This window comes from Cavia porcellus, unplaced genomic scaffold (genome assembly GCF_034190915.1).
Source record: "Cavia porcellus strain 051 isolate PalLab524CR breed Dunkin Hartley unplaced genomic scaffold, mCavPor4.1 scaffold_13, whole genome shotgun sequence".
Taxonomy (NCBI): domain Eukaryota; kingdom Metazoa; phylum Chordata; class Mammalia; order Rodentia; family Caviidae; genus Cavia; species Cavia porcellus.
Genome location: NW_026947496.1, coordinates 47,848,873 through 47,872,869, shown reverse-complemented (window position 1 = coordinate 47,872,869; position 23,997 = coordinate 47,848,873). Strand labels below are relative to the sequence as shown.

The window sequence follows — 23,997 nt, the reverse complement described above, 5'->3', positions numbered from 1 at the left end:
CTGTGTCTTCAAGAGTTCTGTGTATTCTGTCTTACAGCCAACTTAGTGTTCTGTTTTAATATTTAGAACTTTGATTCATTTTGATTTTAGTTTAGCGCATGGTGAAAGATATGGATCTAGTTTTAATCTCCGGCATGTGGAAAGCCAGTTTTTCCACCACCATTTATTAAAGAGGCTTTCTTCTAGTGAGGTTGTTTGTTTCTTTGTCAAAGATAAAGTAATTGAGAGTGCTTAGTGTTGTTTCTACTATTTACATCCATCTTCAGGTCTTTTTTCTTAAACCAGTACCGTGCTGTTTTTATCACAGTAGCTTTGAAGTATAATGTCAAATCAAGTGTTGTGATGCCCCTTTCCTTGCCTTTGTTGCCCAGAATTGCTTTTGCTAGTCTAGATTTCGTCTAGTTCCAAATGATTTTTAGGATTGTTTTCTCTAATTCTGTGAGATATGTTAATAGAATTTTGATTGGAATTGCATTGAATCTGTATAACAATTTTGAAGTATACCCATTTTCACTATGTTATTGCTTCCAGCCCACCAACAAGGGATATCATTCCATTTACTGATAGCCTCTTGGATTTCATTTTTCAGGGTACTGTAGTTTTCAATTTTGGGGTCTTCTACTTCCTTCATTAGAGTGATTCCTAGGTATTTCATTTTTTCGTATGCTATTATGAAAGATGTGGTTTCTCTAATTCTCTCAGTGAGTTTGTTATACAGAAATGCTGTTGATTTTTGAGTATTGACTTTGCATACAGCTACTTTGGTTATTAAAGCTAGAAATCTTTTGGTAGAGTTTTTGCAGTTGTCTATGTAGAGTATCGTGTTAACACAAATGATGGTAATTTAACAGCTTCTTTTTGTATCCTAGTTTCTTTTATTGATTTCTCTTGTCTGATTGCTCTGGCTAATGTTACAAGAACTGTATTGAATAAGAGTGGTGATAGTGGACATCTTTGTGTTGTTCCTGATTTTAGAGTGAAAGCGTTTAGATTTTATCCATTTATTATGATGTTGGCTTTTGGTTTGTTATAGAGGGTTTTTATCACACTTGGGTGTTGGACTTTGTCAGACTCTTTTTCTGCATGATCATGTGAATTTTGTCCTTGCCTTTGTCAGTATGGTGCATTACATTTATTGATTTGTATGTGTGTGTCGAACCATCTCTGCATCCCTGAGATGAATCCTCATCGGTCATGGTTCATAATCTTGATGACTTGCTGCATTCTGTTTACCAGTACTGTCTTGAGGGTTTTTGTTTCTCTGTTCATTAAGGAGATTAGCCTGTAGTGGTCTCTCTCTCTCGCTCTCTGTTGCGCTCTCTCTCTCTCTCTCTCTCTCTCTCTCTCTCTCTCTCTCTCTCTCTCATTTTATTTTATTTTGTTTGCATCCTGCTCAAGTTTTGGTATTATAGTAGTGCTTGCTTCTAAGAATGAATTTGGTACTATTATTTCCCATTCAGTTTTATTACAAAGCTTGAGATGCAGTAGCATTAAGTCTTCCCTAAGTTTCTTGTATAATTCAGCAGTGAATCCATCAGGGCTTTTCTTTGTTGGTGGGTTTTTAATTACATCTTCAGTTTCATTGACTGACGTTGGTTTACTTATAATTTTTATTTCTTGATTCAGCTTTGATAATTCATATGCATCCAGGAATTTGTCTATGTCTTCTGTGTTTTCCATCTTACTAGAATATAGGTTCTTAAAGTAGATATTGATGATCTTCTGGATTTCTGCAGGATCTGTTATGATTTTACCCTTTCATCCTAAATTGCATGGATTGGAGTCTTTTCTTTTTTGATAAGATTGGCTAAAGATCTGTCAATTTTATTTAATCTTTCAAAGAACCAGCTCTTTTTGTTAGATCATTGAATGGCACTGTCTGCAATCTCATTGTATGAATGTACACTTTATATGCTTTAATTTTATAATTTGGACAACTGTTTCTAAGATGACAATATGTAACCTATTAACTAGTGATCTCTTACTGTATTTTTTTCTTGAAATTCTGTATTATTTGTACCCTTTTACTGCTTTGTTTTTTTATTTCCTTTCTTTTTTTCCTTTTTAAATAAAAAAAATAAAGAACCAGCTCTTTGATTCACTGTATTATTTCCTTAGTCTCCATTGCATTAATTTCTACTCTGATCTTTATAATTTCCTCCCTTGTATGAGCTTTAGGCTTGACTTGTTTGTCATTTCCTAGAAGCTTGAGGTTCACCATTAGGTTATTTGAGCTCCTTCTGTTTTTCTGATGTGGGAATTCATCACTAAATTTCCCTTGTAGGACTACTTTCATTGTGTCCCATAAGTTCCAGTGTGTTGTATTGGTCTTATCATTTAATTGTAGAAACTATCTAATACCTTTAATTTCACGTGTGACCCATGAGTGTTCAGGAAGGTGCTTTTAATTTTGATGAGTATATGAAGTTCTTGTGATTTCTTTTGCCATTTATTTCCAATGTCACTGCACTATGGTCTGATAATATGCACGGGATAATTTCAGATCCTTTGCATTTACTGAAGTATTTTCAGTGATCTAGGATGTGATCTGTTGTGGAGATTGTCCCATGTGCAACTGAGAATGAGTGTTCTGGTGCCATGAGGTAGAATACTCTGTAGACACCTATAAAGTCTGTTTGTGCAAACATTTGGTTGAGTTCTGGTACTTTGTTGCTGACTTTTTGTCCAACTGATCTGTCTGCCTGTTACAGTAGATATTGAGTTTCCCCAAACAGTTGTATTAGTGCTTATTTGATATTTCATGTCTGTTAATACTTGTTTTATGTAGATGGGTACACTGCTATTTGGTGCATATATGATAGTTTCCTCCTCTTCTTGTATTGTTCCCTTTCCAAGGGTTTATTGACCTTTTTTATGTCTGTTAACCTGTCCTGGCTTGAAATCCATTTTATCTGCAAATAAAATAGCCACTCCTGCTTTTTTCCAGTTCTTGTAACGTGGACTATTGTTTTCCATCTTTTGACCTATAGTCTATGGATTTCTTTTCAATTAAATGTGTTTCTTATATGCAGCATATTGTTGGATCTTGCTTCTTTACCCATTCTGCTGGTTTGTTTCTTTGGATTGGTGAATTGAGACTGTTTACATTGATTGTTATTATGACTGATACGTGTTGGCTTATCCTTTAATTTTATTTTCTTGATGTTGGTTCCTCTTTTTCCCCCCCTCAATTTAATTGTTCACTTTGCCTTTTGATTCATTCTTTTGGGGTTTCTGGTGTTGTGTTCCTTAGTATCTCCTTCAAGAATGTCCTATAGAACATTTTGGAGTGCTGCTTAGTGTACCTGAATTTCCTCAAGTGTTTTTTTTATCATGGAGGGTAAAATTAATTTCACGTGAAATTAAAGGTATTAGATAGTTTCTACAATTAAATGATAAGACCAATACAACACACTGGAACTTATGGGACACGTTCTCCATGAGTTTTGAAAGATAGTTTTGTAGAGTACATCAATCTGGGTTGGAAGTTGTTTTCTTTTAGGGCTTGAAATACTTCAAGTTCTCCTTAACTTGAGTGTTTTGCTGAGAAGTATGCTGTAATTCTGATGGGTGTTCCTTTACAGGTGATTTGTTTCTTTTCTCTAATAGCTTTTTTGTTTTTCTTAGAAAAAAAGTGAATGTTTTTAATGACAAACTGTTTCATCATTTATAGTGTTTGAAGAGATTAGTCACTATAATTGCGTTCTATCTGAGAAAAAAAATATCATCCTACAAAAAGTATATTTTGTTTAGTTGGATGACTGACAGAAAAATTATCACCTAAATATATGGCAGTGTGTCTAAATTTTTTTGTGGTAAACATATGTGAAATTGTATGCATATGAATGTGATGACTGATACCAAGTATAGCATAATCATATACTGTGTATCATCTGTAATATGTTGGGAAATACATAGATACCATCCTCAAACATGGAAAACATATTAACCAAACTGTAAGTTGGTTGAAAACAGCTGAACTGCATGTAAAAACATGTAGTAAACAATATAAAATATACATTATAAGCATAAAACATTTCCATATCAAATTTTTTTATAAAGATGGACTACATGCACAAACAATTTAAATAGGAGGTAGTAAAAAATGAGAAAAATCAACAAAATTCAATTTTAGGGTCCCATTACCCACAATTACTAAAAACAAAGAACCCCAAAACATCTGTACCTCTTACCATGTAAATAATATATATAAAGTAAGTAATAGATCTATCATAGTATAAAACAAATAAATAATGGCCTGATTTCAGTAAAACCAATATGAAATGACACACTGTTGCTTACAATAACATATGCATTTATGTAAGTACAATATGTATTCTCAAAAGTCAGTTTACAAATATGTAATCCAGAGATCTACCTTAACAGTGAGTTTATTGTGTTTCTAATTTGGATATCTGTTCTGTTTCTGTATTTTATAAAGAAATAATAGACATCACATTCTTACATGATATACTTGTATATGTTTGCACTACATGAGACGTGTTCAAAGGCTCTTCAAATTCAAAGTGTAACTGAGAACATTGTACATTCACAGGAACTTAATATGCATTATTCTATGTATGACAGATGAAGATATGTGTGTATTGCTTTTATTAATGGCTTCTTACAGAACTCTGTTCACTTGTAATATGAAAGAAACTAAGATGACTAGAGATACCCCAAAAAGTGTACATTGATACGCATTTCTCCACAGTGAATTGCCATGTTTACATGTAAGGTCACATGGAAGTAAGGACAATTCAAATCCTGTACTTATACTCACTCTTTATATGTGTGTGCATGCATGTTTTCTGAGGTTACTGGAATCACAAAATGCTTTCTAAAATTATCCTCATAGGACTTCTGTTTAGTATGAATTTTTTCATCTATTTCAAAGTAAGTGGAAAAATTGAAGGGTTCACCACATTAATCACATGTGAATTCTTTCATACACTTGAATGCATTGAAAAACGTAAAACCTTTTCTCTATTGCTTGTATGTTTTCAGATTTTCTTCATTACATCTTCTTCATTTATATAGTGATAGCTATGTATTGAAAGATTCTTTATATTGATTATAAAACATTCTTTCCACTGTGGTTTAATGTTTGTGCAAGTTACCTTATATATTCACACACTTCATTTGCGTTAAGTCTGTGATGATTACTGAATTACTAAAGGCTTTTGTCCATTGTTCATATAGATTTCCTTCTGAAATTTTGCAGTACATTTATATAGTTTATTCGTTTTCAGACTATTTGAATACCTGACCTTTGTACCCTTTGAGAACTTTCATTTGTTTGGCAATGTCTGCTGAAACCTTTCCCACATAGCTTTCATACATAGGGTTTCTCCCAGAGTGAGTTCTTTCATGTTTTTGACAACTAATGTGAAACCTTTGCTGAACCTCTGCTGAAACCTTTCCCACATAGCTTTCATACATAGGGTTTCTCCCAGAGTGAGTTCTTTCATGTTTTTGACAACTAATGTGTATGTTGAAAGCTTTCTCACATTGTTTACATAGGTAGTGTTTCTACCCACTGTGAGTACTTTGATGTCTTTTACAATGACTGTTTGATGAAGGATTTCCAAGAGTGGTTACATATTTAGGGTTCCTCCTCAGTGTGAGTTCTTTCGTATTTTTAGTGATGACTGTGTGCTGAAAGCTTTCCCATGTTGGTTACATAAACAGGGTTTCTCTCCAGTGTGAGTTCTTTCTTGTTTTTTATAATGACTGTGTAAGCTAAACACTTTTCCACATTGGTTACATATATAGGGTCTCTCCCCAGTGTGAGTAGTTTGATTCCTTTTGCAAACACTGTGTGAGCTAAAGGACTTTCCCCGTTGGTTACACACTTAGGATTTTTTTTGTCAATGTGAGTTCTTTCATGACTCTTACAATCACTGTGTGTGCTGAAAGCTTTCCCATTTTGGTTACATACATAGGGTTTCTCCCCAGTGAGTACTTTCCTGTCTTTTACAATGACTGTGTTTGGTGACGGCTTTACTATGTTGGTTACACATGTATGCTTTCTCCTTACTATGTGTTCTTTCATTTGCTTTACAGTCACTGTGTGTGCTGAAAGCTTTACCAAATTGAATACATCCATAGAGTTTCTCATCTGTGTCTAACAGCTTTTAATATTGTGGTCTTCTGTTGAATTTTTGTAATCTTGACTATTATATGACTTGGTGTAGATTTTGTTAGTTAGTTTGTTTTTGATCATGGCTAATGGAGTTGTGTATACCTCACTTACCTGTATGTGAATTTTTTTTCCCTGCCAGGAAAGTTTTCTGCCATTACTTCTGTGAACAGTTTTTTTTTAAAATGTTATTTGCATTATCCTGCTGTTTCATTGATTCCAATCAGTCTTTCATCATTCTTTGCATCATCTAGCAGCCACTGGATTGATTTCCTGTGGTACCTTGGTATTAAGAAATCTTTCTTTTCATGATCATTACCACAGTCCTGTCCTCTGTATCTGAAATTCTGTCCTCACATTGGCTCATTCTGCTGTGTATACTTTCAGTGAAATTTTAATCCCTGAAGATCTTTTTGAATCTGCTTCATAGATTCCATTTCTTTCCTGTTAGCACTCATGGACCCCAGTTTCCTAAGCTCCTCTATTTATTTATTTGTTTATGTATCTGCTCTACAGTCACTAAGCACTTCTTTCATTGTGGTCACTATCTGTATAATCTGAGAAATTATTTCTGATTTGATTTTTTGTCTAGATCCTTGTTCATGAGCTTTGTTACTTTCACTGTTACCACTTCTGAGAGTCAGGTGATGACTTTTGAAATGTTTCACCTCATTGTCCTCTGATTTTGCCTATGGTGAGTTGGAAGTCTGCAATTGCATCTTGTTTAAGTGTCTTTATTTATTTATTTATTTAGTTAGTTAGTTAGTTTTTAGTTTAATCCCTAGTTTGATGTTTATGAACTGTTTATGGCATATAACTTTATTGCTAGTATTTAAAACACTTATGGAATGACTACTTTCAGAGATGTCTTCCAGGTATAGCTGGCTTTTAGATTTTGAGTCTCTGTTGCAAGATCCTACCTCTTCTATTTATTGGGGATGAGAAGTGGTGGCCTACTTGGCCCAGCTCTTGATTCTATGGCACTGGCCATAGTATTTATGACCCTTAGGCAGTCTCAATGTTGGTATATCAGGAAGAAAAACGGATTATAACAGTCTCTTTGACTGAAGTGGTACAGTCAGTAAAAATAGTAGAATCAAACACAATCTAGAAACACAAACTGTGGTAACTATTAATTTCCCAACTATTAATTTGTTACCTAAGAACTAGATTTTTGGTTATATAACAAAATCTAAAACGAATCTAAAAATTGAATACAGGATATATGGTGATTTTACCCACAGGAGAGAAAATTTAAAAGGTGTGTGTGTTGGTGAGGGGGAAATAGAGAAATGGAAGACGAGGGAGAGATCAAAGCAAGTCTGGAGGACAAAAGAAGATTGCTCAAACTTGGGGAAACTGTTGAAGATGACAAGGGGAAAAGAACTGGAAGAAATAAAAATAAGAACAAAAGTACAACAAAAAAAACTAGAAAGCATGCTCACTTAAAAACAACAAGCAAGAAAAAAACAAAACAAAAAAAAGAAGAAAATACAAAAAATCCACTTGAAGGTGTGTCTCTGCTGTCACTGATAGACAAGGTGGCAGACATAGTCCAGATATGTGTTGATTAATCCCAAAGAGCCAGCCATTGATTTATGGCGGGAAGCAGATAATCCCAACAAGCCTACACCTTTAATTCCACTGAAGTTCAGGCTGGTTTCTGGCTGTGAGGCTGTGTCTCCTGCCAGCTTGACTCTTGCTGACTGGAACTTCTTGCTGGCTGGAACTCAGCAGCCTCAGCAGCCCTGACACCAGGGTCACTAAATGGAACTGGCCCACACTTATTTTGAAATCTGAGTACTGTTGGCCCCTCTCCAAGATGGCTATACATCTGAACCCAAATAACTCACCAGCCACTGCATGCACTGCTCTGTTCCATTGGTGCATTTCTCTGTAGAGGCCTCTGAGGTCGCCCGCAGTCCAGGTAGCTGCAAGTTTGAGCTGCCCTCCTACGCAGTGAGTCAGCTAAGGGAGAAAGCGCCACCTGCCACCACCTTGTCCTTCCTTAAAACCTCTCTTTGCTGTCCATATGGGCTTCAGTTCTCACTTTAGCTACTTCCTGCGTCCTGGGGACCCATTTCCCTTTTTCTCACATTATTATAGTTCAGCATCTGGATACCAATCTCAGAGAGACACTTTCTCTGCTGCTCACCACTCTCTCATCTTCTCAAAAGTTTCCTTAATCTTTTTTTAAAATTAATTTTATTGGTACACTTTTTTTTTTTTTGAAGACAGTCTCACTGTGTAGTTCAGAATGGCCTTGAACTCTGCTATGTGGCCCAAGGTGGCCTCAAACTCACAGCAGTTCCTCCTGCCTCAGCTTGATGAGGGCTAGGATTGCAGGTGTGCAGCATCACACCTGACCAGTACACTTTTGATATACATAATGATCATATTCATTATAAAGTTTTTTTGTTTTGTTTTGTTTTGGTACTAGGGATCAAGCTCACAACCTCACACTTGCCAGGCAGGTGCTTATGGCACTGAGCTAAATCCCCGGCAAAGAGAATTTGTACCTATACATAATATATCTTGATTTCTCTTTTCTGAAAATCTTAAGGTAGGCCATTTTTCTCTGTTACTAAGTAAGCAACTTTCTTTGGAAGCATCTCTTTTTCAGATTAAGTACAGTAAAAATAACATGCATAAATAAAAAATACTGTGCAGGGACAAAATATGTGTCATATCAACTGGGAAGGAATTGGTTAGTAACATTTTGATGGTCTAACTTATGGCTGTGATTTCTCCTCCCATACGAGCACACTCCTTTGTGATTTCTTTGACTTATTAATATGATTAGTAAAATTTATAGACTTACTGTTTATTGACCCATTTCTTGTATTCTTAGAATGATTCCTAACTGATCTCTGTTATTGTAATGCCTTGATGGGTTATCTTTGCCAGTGGGTATATTTACAATTTTATTGTCAGTATTCACAAAAGATAGGTCTATATATTCCTTTTTATAGTTTGTCAAGTTTGGTGTTGAAGTTTGATTGTATGAATTGGAAAGCTTTATCTTTTTTCTTAGTTTCAAAACAAAAATATTTTTTCATTTAGTTGCCAAAAATATGTTTATTAAACAAAATATATTAGTATTGAGCTAAATTCTAAGTAATCAGTGGTAAACAAAACAGATATGATTCATGCCTTGGAGCTTGATTTATTAAGGAAAAAGATATTAGCTAAGTAATTACAAATAATGATAAGTACTCTGAAAGAAAAGGCAAAGTCCTTTGAGAAAATATTGAAGATCTGTAGATTGTATTGTTTGAATAAATGGGTTACTGAATATATACAATGAAAGTTAGTTCTTTTTAAAGTAATCAAGTATAGATTGAGAATTTGGTATGTAATTAAGTCTTTAGTAGATACAAATGCAAAATGGAGTATTCATAATTATATGAATTAAAATATTATAAAGTAAAAAATAAATACTGTAATTGGGATGTGTGTGTGTTTTCATGTGCTAAGACAAGCCAGGGCCCTTTCACATGCTAAGGTCATGCTTTATCAGTCAGCCCCAGTAGTGTGTGTGTGTGTGTGTGTGTGTGTGTGTGTGAATGGTGCTAGGGATAAAAATTCAGGGCTTTGTGCATGTTAGACAAGTATTCTTCTACTACTGAATTACATGCCGATCCCGGGGTAGGGGCACATTTTTTAATTGAGAAAATTAAACTGAGGTCAAGTAAATACTTCCATTTTAACATTTCTAATTATTCCCTCAAAAATCTTTCTAGTATTACAGAAAAATAATTATATAAACCTACAAAGATGAAGAAGAGTAAGAAAACAAGTGAAATCAGTATTTGAGAAGGTAGAAAGGAGATATAGCAATAATGACTTGTGGGCAGATTTCAGAATGCTGAGGACAGGTAAACCAACAAGAAGTAAGCTGTCCTTCTGTATTTTCTTGTCTATTGACAAGAAATACATTATCTTTTCATTAATGTTACTTTATTTTGACTATTTTGTAATGCTTGAAATAAAATAGGATTATTTTTGTTCTTTTTCAAAATTGTTTTGACTATTTTGAATCCTTTGAATTCTTGTGTTAAGTTTTAGAATCAGGTCATCAGTTTCTGCAAACAGATTGTGTTGAATCTAGCTTAATGTTGTATTTTAATATACTTCAAAAATATAAAAACTAGACAGTGGCATTTACAGGCATAGACTGCTGATGGGGAATATAGATGCTTCTAAAAAGAAAGAAATGCTCCAATCAAACCAAAACCTTTATCTTTTTCTGTCTAGAGAATATTCTTAGTGTTCTAGAAGAATTTCAAGCTGAAATATAATGATTGGTAACTGAAATTTAAGTGGAGGGCATTTTAACTTCACAAAAATGAAACAGTATAGGAAAGGAACTTGATTACTAAGTATGACTCAGTCATTATATATATAATTAGTGAGATTTAAGTATTGATATAACAAACAGTGATGTACTATAGGAGAATATGATAGAGAAGCATATGGACTTGGGGAAGGTTATTTTTCATTAAATAAATGTCTAAAATTTATGCTAATATTTTATTAAGTAACAGAATTATTCCAGAGCAACGCTGAAGTTGAAGGTGATTGGCAAATGATATCTGGTGTATAATCACCTAACAAATATTAGCCATTGTTACCAATAGCTTCCTTGCTAATAAATACAACTTCATAGGATTGCATTCATCATGATGAGATCGTCCAGGTACATCCTAAGTCATTTTACTTCCCTCTTCCCTCCCTTTTTTTACCCTCCCTCCACCTCTAGTTTCTCTTCCCATTTGCAAAGGATCTATCTCCTAATTTAGTTATATCTGTCTTTTGTTTTGCTCTTTAAATTATTGGTAATTTGAGTTTCTCATATAAGAGAAGCTGCAATATTTGATTTATTTCACTTAACATTCTGGTTTCAAGGTACATCCACTTTCCTACAAATGACTCAAGTTTATCTTTCTTCATAACTGACCATTACTTTCATTGTATATAATTACCACATTTTCTTTATCCATTCATCTGTTGATGGGCATGTGGACAACTCGAGGATCTAGCTATCATGAGTTCTGCAGCTAGAAACATGCATATTGATGTATCACTGAATTATAAAGTCTTTCTTTTTTCCTTATTTGGTACTGGGGATCAAACTCATGACCTTGTGCTTGCCAGGCAGGCACTTGTGCTGCTGATTCCTGGCCTTAAATATAATGTCCTTCTTTCAGGAAGATACCAAAGGAGACTAGCTGGGTAAAATGGAATTTCTAGTTTTAGTTTTTTTTTTGCAGACTCTCCATACTGATTTCCCAAGTGGTTATACTATCTTACACTCCCACCAACAATATAAAAGTGTTCCTTTTATCCTCCAAACTTGCCAGGAGTTGTTAAGTTTCACTTGTTGATAATAGGCATTCTTCTGGAGATGTAATTTCAGTGTCGTTTTAATTTGCATTTATTTCATGACCGTTGATGTTATACTTTTCTTCATGTATTTATTGCCCGAGTTTGATCCCCAGTGCAAAAAAATTAAATAAATAAATAAGAATGGCATATATTTATCGCTCTGTTGTACTACTACCTCTATGAGGTATCTATTCATTTCACTTCATGTTTTGATTGAGTCTCTTATTTTGGAGGGGTCTAATGTTTTAAATTCTGATTTGTTATTGCTGTTGTTCCTTCTACCATGACTACTAGAACCAGTAAATTCAGCTATATAGCAGGATGCAAAATCAACACACAAAAATCCACAGTATTCCTATACACCAACAATGCTGAGAAATTAGAAAAATTCAGTAGCACCAAAAAAATGAAATATTTAGGAATTAGCCTGAGGAAATGAATGGCCTCTACAACAAAAACTATAACATAGTACTCTATAAAAGGGCATCAGAAAATGAAGAGATCCCTGTTCCTGGATAGGAAGAGCCAGTGTAGTCTAAATAACCATGCTTCCAAAATGATATATAGATTTAATGCAATTCCAATTAGAATAGCAAGAGTATTCTTCACAGAATGGGAGAAAATAATCCTAAAGTTCATGTGGAATCAGAAGAGACCCAAAACAGCAAAAGTCATCTTGGGTAACAGGAGCAAAGCAGGAGACATTACTACTCTGGGGGTCAAGTTATATTACAAGCTACATGTTGTATTACAAGTTGTATTAAAAGCAGCATGGTACTGGCACAGAAACAGGAGGATCAATGGAACAGAATAGAGGATGCATTTCAATCCCCAACCCCCAAGCATATTCAACTGTTTGATCTTTAACAAAGAAGACAAAAACATACTTTGGAGGAAAGTTAATCTCTTTAATAAGTGGTGTTGGGAAAACTGGCTATCCATATGCGAAAGATTGAATCTGGACCCATGTTTCTCACCATGTACTAAACTAAAATCAGAGTGGATCAAATAGCTAAATGTTGAAACAGAAACACTTAACCTGCTGGACAATAAAACTGATAAAACTTTAAATCATAGGCAGAAGCAAGGACTTTCTGAACAGAACCCTAGTTGCACAGGAAATAGTACCAGCAATCAACAAATGGGATCATATCAAATTAAAAAGATTCTTCACAGCAAAAGAGCCAGCAGAGTGAAAAGAAAACCTACAGAATGGGAAAAGAACTGATAGCTATTCCTCAAACAGAGGAATAATATCTATAATGAAGTAAAAAAACTATCCAAGGTAAAAGGCACAACCAAAACATGGCTTATTGAAGTAGTGTAGATGACCAATAAATAATGAAGAAATGTTCACCACCTCTGAATATTAAGAGAAATGCAAATTAAAACAGTACTGAGATTCCATCTTACTCTCAGAAAGAGTGGCCATCATCAAGAAATCAGGTAACAAATGTTGGGAAAGCTGTGGGGGAAAAGAAATCCTTCTATATTGTTAGGGAATATAAACTAGTGATTAGGGAATATAAAGTAGTACAACCATTATAAAAATCACTACAAAATTTCTCAAAAAACTAAAAGTAGAGATTCCATTTTACCCAGCTATTCTTCTAGGTATCTTCCTGAAAGACTTACAGGTATCACTGTATATTTTATATTATATTGTATTATATTTTTTATTATATATGTGCTAAATTTTGGAAACAGCCTATATGTTCATCAGCAGATGAATGAATAAAGAAAATGTGGTACTTATACACGAGGGGGTATTGTTCTGCCATAAAGAAAAACTTGAGTTATGTCTTAGTTATTTTTTTCTCATTGTGGAGACAAAATACCTGATGTCCAAAGTTAGGAGAAGGAAATGTTTGTTAGCTTACAGTTTTTTGCAGCTTTTAGTCCATGTTCAGCTGGCTCCAAGGCACAAGGTGGCATGGCTGACGGGCAGCTATTCATAGCAGAGACACGCGGCAAGAGCCAACTGGGCTAAAAAGGAAAGACATGCCTCCTCTCTCCTATATAATATGCTGGTTCCCTGCCCCTGGGTGGGTGCAGCACTCACACTGCCAATCCCAGCACTAGACAACAAACTAATCACAAATACTAGATTCAGCTACCTCCATACATGCAATAAGGTTTTGGGACATTTAAACAAGTCACAAGTCATTTGTGGGAAAATGGATGCACCTTGAGACCATAATATTAAGTGAACTAAATTAGACACACTGTTTAAATATAACATGGCTTTTCTTATATGAGAAAGCCAAATTACAAATAAAGAGCGAAGTAAAAGGTAGAAAATAGGAAGTAGAGAGATAAACCTGTCTCAAATGGGAAAGGGACCTAGTGATGGAGGAAGAGGGAAAGATGATGAAAAAGGAATTAAGATATGTTATGTACATGTACCAACTCCACACAAGGAATATAAACAGTATGTTCGGCAAATATGTACTAATAATGGTGTTTACTGTTAGTTTGTCATAAATGGCTTAGATTTAGATTAGGTACTTATGTGCCTGTTTTCTTCAGGGTTTTTATCATGAATGGATGTTAGATTTTGTCAAAGGCTTTTTCTGTATCTATTGAAATGATATGATGCTTGTCCTGTGTAAGTGATGTTTTACATTTAGTGATTCACAAACTGAACTATGCTTGCATCTTTGGAATGGAGCCTACTTGGTCATGATACATAATCTTTTTAATGTTTGCATTTCGTGTAGCAATTTTTTTTTTTTTTTTTTTTTTTTTTTGGTGCCAGGGATTGAACTTGACTTCATGCTTGCCAGGGAGGTGCTTATGCCACTGAGTTAAATCCCTGACATGTGGCAATATCTTTCACATTTATGTTTCTTAAAGAAATTGGCCTGTAGCTTTCTTTTCTTTTCTTTTTTTTTTTGTACCGGGGATTGAACTCACAATCTCACATTTGCCAGGCAGGCACTTACACCGCTGAGCTAAATCCCTGGCCCTGTAATACTCATTTTCAGTTGAGTACTTTCCAGTTATTTTGTTTTGTTTTGTACCAGGAATTGAACTGGAGACCTCACACTTGCCAGGCAGGTGCTGTGCCGCTGAGCTATGTTACATCCCTAGGTCTTCAGTTGAGTTTTTATCTGGTTTCAGGAATGAATTTGATATTACTTGCCTTTAAATTTCATTAAAAAGTTTGAGCAGAATTAGTGTTACATCTTCCCTGAAGTTCTTGTAGAATTCATTGGTGAATCCATCCAGTCTTGTGCTTTTCTTAGTTGGTAGGTTTTTAATTACTGCCTCCATTTTCTTTCTTGTTACTGGACTGTTCAGTTTTGGTAATTTGTATATGTCTAAGAATCTATCCATTTCTTGTAGAGTCTCCAGTTTATTGGAGTATGGGTTTTCATAGTAATTATTAGTAATCTTCTGAATTTGGCAGGGTTTGTTGTGATTTTGCCTTTTAAACTTCTAATTGCATTAATATGGCTCGCTCTTCCCTTCTTTCGTTAAGTTTGGCTAAGGACTATAGGAAGATCTGGCCTGTATGAGGGACAACAACACAAGGATGAAATTAAAGGCAGAAACAACCTTAGTAATGCATGACAGGTGGGCTGAGATAGTCAGTGCCTCGGGATGGGCAGAGACAAAGACACTTGAGCTAGCCACTATTTATTGGGTACACAAAATAATCGAGTATTGGATGATTCAGAGGGTAATAGTGATCTTATACTGATAAAGATCTTATGTTGGTGAAGATTGTAGAATGAGAAAAGTTTATAAGAAGTTTGTCCTTTCTTCCAGATGAAACCTTTTTTCTTATTACTCTACAGTTCTCAGGGAACCAGGATGTCTTCAGCTGATGTCATCTTGCCCTGGGGTATCACAGTATCATGGGACTTTTGAGGCCTCTGTGTGACTGGAGACACAGAGTTGTTTGCACATACCACAATTTAATTATGATATGGTTTTCCCCTGAAAATTATATGATCCTTGACAAAGACTTGTCAATTTTGTTTATGCTTTCAAAGAACCAGCTCTTTGATTAGTTGATTCTTTATAAATTTTTTTGTTTTTGTTTCATTAATTTCTGATCTCATCTTTGTAACTGTTTTCCTTATATTAGCTTTGGACTTCAGTAGGATCAAATTGTTTTTCTAGTACTTCAGGGTAAATCATTAGGTTATTTATTTGGCTTGTTCTGTTTTTCTAATGTGAGCATTCACAGCCATAAACTTCCTTCTTAGGACTGCTTTCATTATCTCTCACAGGTTCTGATACGTTGTAGTATTGTCATTTGATCTTAGAGCTGTTTAATTTCTTCTGTAACCCATTGATCATTCAGGAGTGTATTACTTAATCATCATGTTATGTAAAATTTCTGTATTTTCCTTTGCAATGTATTTCCAGTTTTATTTCATCAAGAAGGGTCAGTACATGTGGGGTAATTTCAATTCTTTTGTATTTATTTAAGCATAATGGGCTAGTATGTGTACCATTTTGAAGAATGTTTTGTGTGTTGCTGAGAAGAATGTTGTTGAAGTAGGGTAGAACACTCTTGTTAGCTATATCATCTTTGAGTTTGTTTCTCTGTTTCTTCTTTTATTATTTTGTATAATTTGACCACCTCCCCCCCATTGGTGCCCCTTGGATCTGCTTTGGGGGAGTTGTGAGTTTTGGGGGGCATTTTATTGCCCCATTTTCTCATGGTTTGTTTCTGTTTTTGTTTGCGCAAACCCCTTAAGAGTAGTCCTTCATGGCATGACTTGGTGGTTTTCACCTTTTTGTTTTGTGATTCAGGACTGCTTCTCTCTAGATCTTGTGGGAAACAGCAAATCCCAACAAACAGGAGCCATGTACCAAAGCCCAGCATAATAATTTGCAGAATAAGAATGACCTATAGTAGTTATCATCAGTATATATAGATTTACTTTGTTTTTGGTGTTTACTATTAATAACACTTTTGGTTATCTTTAATGTTTTCACTGTGAAATGGACGTGTATGTGTATGTATGTGGTGTGTATATGTATCGTATATTGTGTTCATATGTATTTCTACCCTCGTCTTACTCTGAATATTTTACACACAGGCACTTATTAAGATATCCCCTTAAGCGTTCTAGTTTTCTTTGTGGAGTAGTCACCTCTTTATTGATACTTTGATAATATTGAATAAGTATTGCTCAAAAAAGACACAAGGCTATTCTATTCATTTATGAAGTATATTAATTAAACTCATAAATCAGGGTATATTGTATGAAAATTATGGATTATGAATAAGCCAGGTGTGGTAGGTGATGTATTCTGTAACCCAGTATTCAGGAACCTAAGGCAGAAGTATCACTGTGGGTTTGAGACTGAACCTTAGAGTGTACATATTTAGAAAAATATATTTTTACCATTACTACTGATGTTTTATATTTAAATCTTTTGAGATATTCAGAATATCTTTATTTTTTTTTCTTTGAGATGGGGGTCCCTGGTTGGCACCAAACTCAAGTAATCTTGCTTTGGCCTACCAACTACCTGGGACTGCAAGCATGTACTATTACACCATTTTTTTTTTTTTTTTACAACACTGTTTTGTTTTGTTTGTTTTTTGTTTTTGTGATTGAGTCTCACTTTGTAGTTCAGGCTGGCCTTGAACTCAGTCCGTAGCCCAGGCTGTCCTCAGAGTCATAGCAGTCCTCTTGCCTTAGCCTCCCAAGTGCTGGAATTATAAACTTGCCACCACACCTGGCATAGCGCTGGAGAAACTGAGCAAAAGTAAACCTTAGAATGAATGTACAAATCAAGTATACTAAATGCCTTTCCAACAAGTCATGCATTATCTCTGGAGATAGCAAACGTATATGATTTTTAAAAAACACTTTCATATAATTTTGTAAAATGAAAAAAATTGTAAATACAAAAATGTATGAGACATGAAGCTCAGGAGACACCTCTTGGCTGGTGGAGAACCCAGAGACAGAATGGTTTTTCTTGTGTTTGGCAAGTAGGCAGTGCTAAGCCTCATAAAAGGAATCTAACAGACTTACGGGAATTTGATGGAAAGATGAGTAGAGCAAGTTTATCAGAACATGGTGTACAATAAAAATAAATAAAAAGCAGAAATCTCTAACCAGTTGTTGACTTTCACCTTGATATTACAGTAGTATCTGCCTTTGGCCAACTGGATTACAGCATACTGTGCAGTTTTAAAGCAAGCAGTATATGGGCATGTCAGGGTACACATTAGCTCCTGTGTTAAAAGTAATTCCCTTCAGCTGTAATTTACTTAGGTTGTTTTCTTCACATGAGAAGTCATCTAAAATTCATTAAGATGGCACACACACAGTGGTGGCTGGTAATACATCATTAATTTCTTATATGGAAAAGGAATAGATGACACACTGAGTAATATTCATTGTGTGCGCTTCTTAACCTTGTTTTTGAGTTTTCTTAAACAATGACGTTAATTTTGTTTGTATTTTACAGTTTTGAGACAGTGTCCTTGAGTAGATTCTTTAAGAGGACAGTTTCAATTCTCTGTACCTCTTTCTTGGATTCTGCATCTGAGCTTGGATTTTAATATAGTGACTTTTGTGAAAAATGATACTTTCTTAAATGAGGTGAGGTGCTTGGTTCACACTGTGTGAGCTTTATTTTAGTTTTAAAAGACAAAAGGCCCTTCATTTTTGGTACATAAGCTTAATACTTAGCTATCATTTTTGAAATGAGATCAAAGATCTTTTGATGTGGTCACTAAGAATGTAATGTGTTTTAGGGAATAGGAAAACGGTACATTTAAATTACTATTTTAGCAGGAGTCCAAAATTACATTTAGGAAGTTAATTTCCAAGAAAAATTATGTTTAAGCATTTGATTATTAGCTCTTTATGCAGTACAAAACTTTTACCAAGAACAAGCAAGTAACTATGCTCAAGAAGAACTTCAAAAAAATTTATGAATTTCTTCTGTTTGAAAGTGAGTCAGATAAGGGAATTAGGTTATAGAAAATTAGTGATTTTTATACAAAAAGATTTGATTTTTACAACTTCTCATAGATTCTCTTTATTTTCAAAATATATTGTAAGTTGTGTTGATATTTGGATTAGTACAGGTTTGGGGGGTTAAAAAAGTCACTCTTTAAAGGAGTGAATTGACATTTCTCATCGTTTACATATTTATTTTGTTACTGTAGAGGATTTTCAAGTTTAAATTACGTAGTTTTGAGGATAAGATGACTACTTCCAACATTCTGGTCAATTTTAATTGTTTCACGTCTGTGTTTGAAGATTGAATATTTGTATTATTCTCTGTACGTAAATTGGAGGAGAAAGAAACTACTGCATATAGGTTTGTTTCCAAAGATGTATATGGCTTCCAGGATAAAATTTAAACAATATCAGGGATAGTGTCTTCAAAACCTGAAGTAATTCAGAAGTAATACTTATAGTGGTTTATAAAGCACAAGGGCAGGTTCACTTAGAGAATAATTATTACTAACCATAGAAGGTTTATATAGTATAGTTTGTATAAACTAGACAATTTAACTCCTTTTGCCTTAATCATCTAAATCCAGCTAAGATGTCCTAGGGGCTTATGTTAAAAACATTTTTTTTAATTTAGTGATCATAAAGCTATAACTAGAAAAGATACCTTCAAGAATAATGTTGTTTAATGGTTTGCTGGTGACATTTTTGTTAACAGAAATGGCGAGATTTTATGGAAAACTTAGGACCATTAATTGAAACACAGTTTTTGTTTATAAACTTTGTGCCATGAATACATGCAGTGAAGAAATTTTGTATAGTATAGCTTATAGACTGTATACCGCTCTTTCCTGGTCTCTCCCAAAACTGATAATAAAAATGTATCTTTTCTTTAAAGGCAGCATTGTTACGTCATCGTAGACTGTGTTGGCAGCAGTGCTTTCATCACTGTGGATAATTCAGCTAAAGGTAAGTCAGTTAGAAAAACAAACCTTTTACAAGATGAAATGAGGGTTAGTTAATTTTATAAGATATCTGTATTAAAAGCCTGTTTCATTAATGTCAAATATATCCTCATCTTGAGTCAGAACTTTAAACATATTTATAGATGTTTTTTAATCTAAAGCTTAAAACATTTCGAGTGCCTAGAGCTTATTTAATATTGAGCATCCCTTCTAAACTGTCATAATGACAGTAAGAACACAAAAGAGATAGAACTGATGAAACATAGCAACTGTGGAATGCTAGGGGTACAAGAAGTTTCAGATGTATACTTTAGTCATGCGAGTAGAAGAAGCAAGGGAAAAAAGCAGAACACTGGTGAGTGTGGTGAGTTAAGAGGTAAGTTAGCGACAGATTAACACTAGATTTTTAATGTTCGGCCTTCTCATTTGTAAAATAGATTAATAAAACATTGAGATTTTGTAAAGGGGTCAGCCCAGGACCTTTTACCTAGTAAATGGACAGTAAAGACACTTAGTAAATGGACAGAGCTTCTTTTTATAAGTTACATTTGAGAAATAATGAGCTTCTCGTAAGTGTTTCTGAAATAGCCTGCAGATGGTGACAGTAGTCAGCAAAGGGATCAGAACTGGGTCTGAGACAGGGGCACGAGTCAAAGCCAGTACAGTGCATTATTGCTACATGGGATGGTACAGAAGGAGAAGGTAGCCAAGAACCACTCTTTTGGATTATTAATGGGAGATTGTGGGTATACAGAAGGAAGAATAAGCAAGAGTAGTTTATTGGATAGAAAAGTGGGAAGTAAAGTTCCACTCAAAAGCAGAAACACCTCAAGAAGAGGGATATTTGGCTGGGGGAAGTGGTACATGCTGTCTAGCTGCTTGAGAGGCTGAGGCAGGAATTACAAATGTGAATTCTTCCTGGACCACTTAGTGAGACTTTTTCTCACAAGTTTTTTGAAAAGGGTTGGTGATTCACCTCAGTGATAGAGTGCTTGACTAATGTGTGAGGGCCTGGCACTGCTCAAAGACGAGGGATGTTTAGGATTATAGAAATCAGGGTTGACAAGGATTATTGGACCTCATTACTAGATTTGTATTTTTTAAAAAATGCTTTCATTAAGATATAATTCATATTACATAGAATTCACCTACTTTAAATGATATATTGTATGGTTTTGCTTTGGTTTTTGCCCATTTTTATATTTAGTAAATTCTCAGAATTGTTCAACCCTCACCATAATCAATTTTAGACCATTTTCATCACCCAAAAAAAGAAATCCCATGGCAATTAATAGTGACTTCGCATTCCCCACTATCACTAGCCCTAGGCAAACCATTAGTCCACTTTTTGTCTCTGTAGATTTCTTGTTGTGGACATTCATGAAATGGAAACTAGACAGTATTTGTCGATGGTGAATGATGTCATTTAATATTTTGTGTAATACCTTTGAGATGCACCTATGTTTTAGCCTGTATTTGTACTTCATTCCATTTTGTGGTTGAATAATATATAGTTATTCCACATTTTCTTCTATCTATTTAACATTTGATGGACATTTGGGTTGTTTCCATGTTGAGGCTATTAATGTTGCTATGAACTTTCATGTGTTAGTTTTTGTGTGGGTATATGGTTTCAGTTCTCTTAGGTGTTAACGAACTAGCAATGAAACCACCAGGTCATGAGGTAACTATGCAAAACAAAAAATAAAATATTTTTGTTGTTATGAGTTTTTTTTTTCTTTTTTGCCTACCCATAAATTGAATCCACAGTTGCCTTCTCACTGAACTCCACCACATACATACATACACACTTTTTTTAAGAAACAGGTTCTTGGTAAGTTGTACAGGTTGAATTTGTGATTCTCCTGCCTCATCCTTCCAGTGCTGGGATTACAGGTATGCACCACTATGCCCAATTTTAAAGATTATTTATTTTTAAAAAGTAAAAAAGATTATTTATTTAAAAAAAAGTAAAACATTCAGCTTGTATCCTTCTAAAGGACATTGTAAGGGTGATTGATTATAGTTCCAAAAATACTTCATAAAACCTTTTTTCTTCTTACTTTTTCATTCCAGTCTTTCATTGTGAAAATTCAGATGTATAGAAAAAGTAGAACATAAATATGCCTAACACCTAAGTTTGACGTGGTGTTTTGCATTATTTTTTCTAAAGAGTCTAAAAGTAAATTACAATTAAACACTTCAGTTTTCATCTCAAAACGTAAGGACATTTTCAAGCCAGGCATGGTGATGACCTAATGTAATCCTAGCACACGGGAGGCCGAGACAGGAGGCTGACTGAGTTTGAGGTCAACCTGAGCTTACGTAGTGAGTTCAAAGGCAGCTCAAAATGGATAGTGAGGTCTTGTCCTAAAAACAACAACAAAAAGAACATTTTTTGTGTGTGCACTGCTATAATCATAATCATGATTATATTGCTAATGTTTGAATGGGTGACTTCAGTAAGTGGTGAAAGCAAAAGCTGGATTGATCCTGACAAAGGCACATCCTTCATAAACACAGTTTTAATAGAGTAACAATGTTGACTATATATTTTACAGCTAACATGTACAGAACTATATAGTTCTGTGTATGATAGTAATATTTCATATAGTGTGAGTTTACTTTTAAAAGTATATTCTTCTTCTTCAATCTTCTTGAGAATCCTATGGTCTATGTGCTGTGAACCAGACCACCCTTCCACACTTGAATCACTTAATGTCTAACTGGAACCCAAGCTTCTAGTCACAGTTTTATGACACGTTCTCCTTGTGTTAAGGCTTTCTTACTAATTGTTTTTTTATACCTCAAAAGAGATGCTTCAGTTGAGGAATATCTTTTAAGTCTCTCCTTTTCATTCTTTCACTGCTGCTACCTTGTTAGGAATCTCTGTTCGGCTGTCACAAGTAGTTTTTCAATTTAGTCTTTTTGCTTTTAATTTTTCCACTATAATGGACAATCTAATGCTTAAACTGTGATGATTCTCATTTGCCTACAGACTAAAGTTTTGGGGCAAGTCTTAGGAAGATATTTACTTATCAACCCTCCTTTTCAGCCTCAGCCTTCCCTACTTTCTGCCCTGTGCCCATCATTGTAGCCCTCTTTGTGTACCAAAGAAGTCATGATCTTTTATGTTTCAATACTTTTCTTCATTTATTTCCCTAGTTTGGAATTCATTCCCCTCAAAGAAAAAATAAAAACAAAATACAAACAAAAAAACCTCACCCAAATACAATTACATTACTTCATTTCAATAGTTTTTAAAATTTTTTTATTTTAAAGAATAAAATCAAGCAAAATAAAACAGCAGAGCCAATCAAAACAAAACAGTATAAGTGATATATGGTTTCAAAATAAGATAAGATAGCAAAATGGCTACCAAATTCTTCTTGTCTTCAAAATAGCTGCCCATACCATCAGACATAGTAAAAAATCAAACAAAACAGAATAGAACCAGTAAAAAACAAAACAATGAACACAATACAGGACTTCAAAACAAGATAATAGTAAATCCAAAATAGCTATCATAATATATCTTGTTATCTTCGAAATAGCTGCCCATGCCATCAGATAAAACAGAATAAAATGAAACCAAACAAAACAATGAAAATGCTACAGGTCTTCAAAACAAAATAACAGGATCGGAGCAGAAAATGGCAGCTTGCTAGGAAGCTGGGTGCAGTCTTTGCAGAGAAATCAGATCAGATGCTAGAATATGACAACACGGAGAGGGCCAGGCTAATGGATAATGATTCTTATTAACCAAGGCGGCAACCAAAGGGAAAAATAAAACTAGGAAGAGGAAGGAAAAGCACGGGTGGAGAGCTGAAGCCCAGTGTGCTCACTGAGCCCCGTTTCGCGCTGTACCAGGCATGCCCAGAGGATCTAAGGTCGTGCTGACTGCGGCTGCCGAAAACGGGAGTCTAAGAATTCCAGATCCTTAACGGGAGAACACGGCACAGTGAGCAGTGGATCCAAAAGCTGTATTGGCTCTCGGTGACTGCTGGAAATTAAGACCTGGGGCCCCCTCGAAGAAGCCAAAGCCACCTGGCTGTGCTGGAGGAGACTGCAAGAGGCTCTGGGGCTCCGAAGCCAGACAACGTGCAGTTTTCTGATCGATCCACTCTGTGGTAGGAATGCAGTGAAGACACGCGACGCAGTGTGCAGTGGACCCAAGAGGAAGATCTGCATTGAGTCCCGGTGAGTACTAGGGACTGGGTCCCGCGGCTGCTGTCGCTGGCTGGAGGACATCTTGGAATTGGGCAGAGCCCAGCGTCAGTGACACAGAGACGACTAGTGGAGGACGTCTTGGAGTTGGGCAGAGCCCAGCACCACGATGACATCAGGTAGTCGCCCCTGGCACAGAGAGGTCTGGTAGAGGACAACTTGGATTTGGACATAGCCCTGTGCCGAGGTTACATCAGTCAGCCGCTCCTGGCGCAGAGAGAACTGGCGGGAACTGCTGGGGCTGAACCACGCCTCTGGTTGGGACCCAATAAGCAGATACAAAATGGTCGCAATTCTGTGATGTCCACAAGGTACAGCCTAACTTGTGGAT

The 23,997-nt window shown here is 35.2% G+C and overlaps 1 protein-coding gene across 5 annotated transcripts in view; it reads left to right on the top strand.

The window, feature by feature from the left end:
* Tasor2 (transcription activation suppressor family member 2) overlaps window positions 1-23,997 on the top strand; it is a 75,593-nt gene that overhangs the window by 8,698 nt on the left and 42,898 nt on the right. For all 5 annotated transcript variants that reach the window (XM_063260181.1, XM_063260180.1, XM_063260176.1 and 2 more), the window contains exon 2: window positions 19,373-19,443. The gene's annotated coding sequence lies outside the window, so the exon portion shown is untranslated. The remainder of the gene's footprint in view (window positions 1-19,372; window positions 19,444-23,997) is intronic.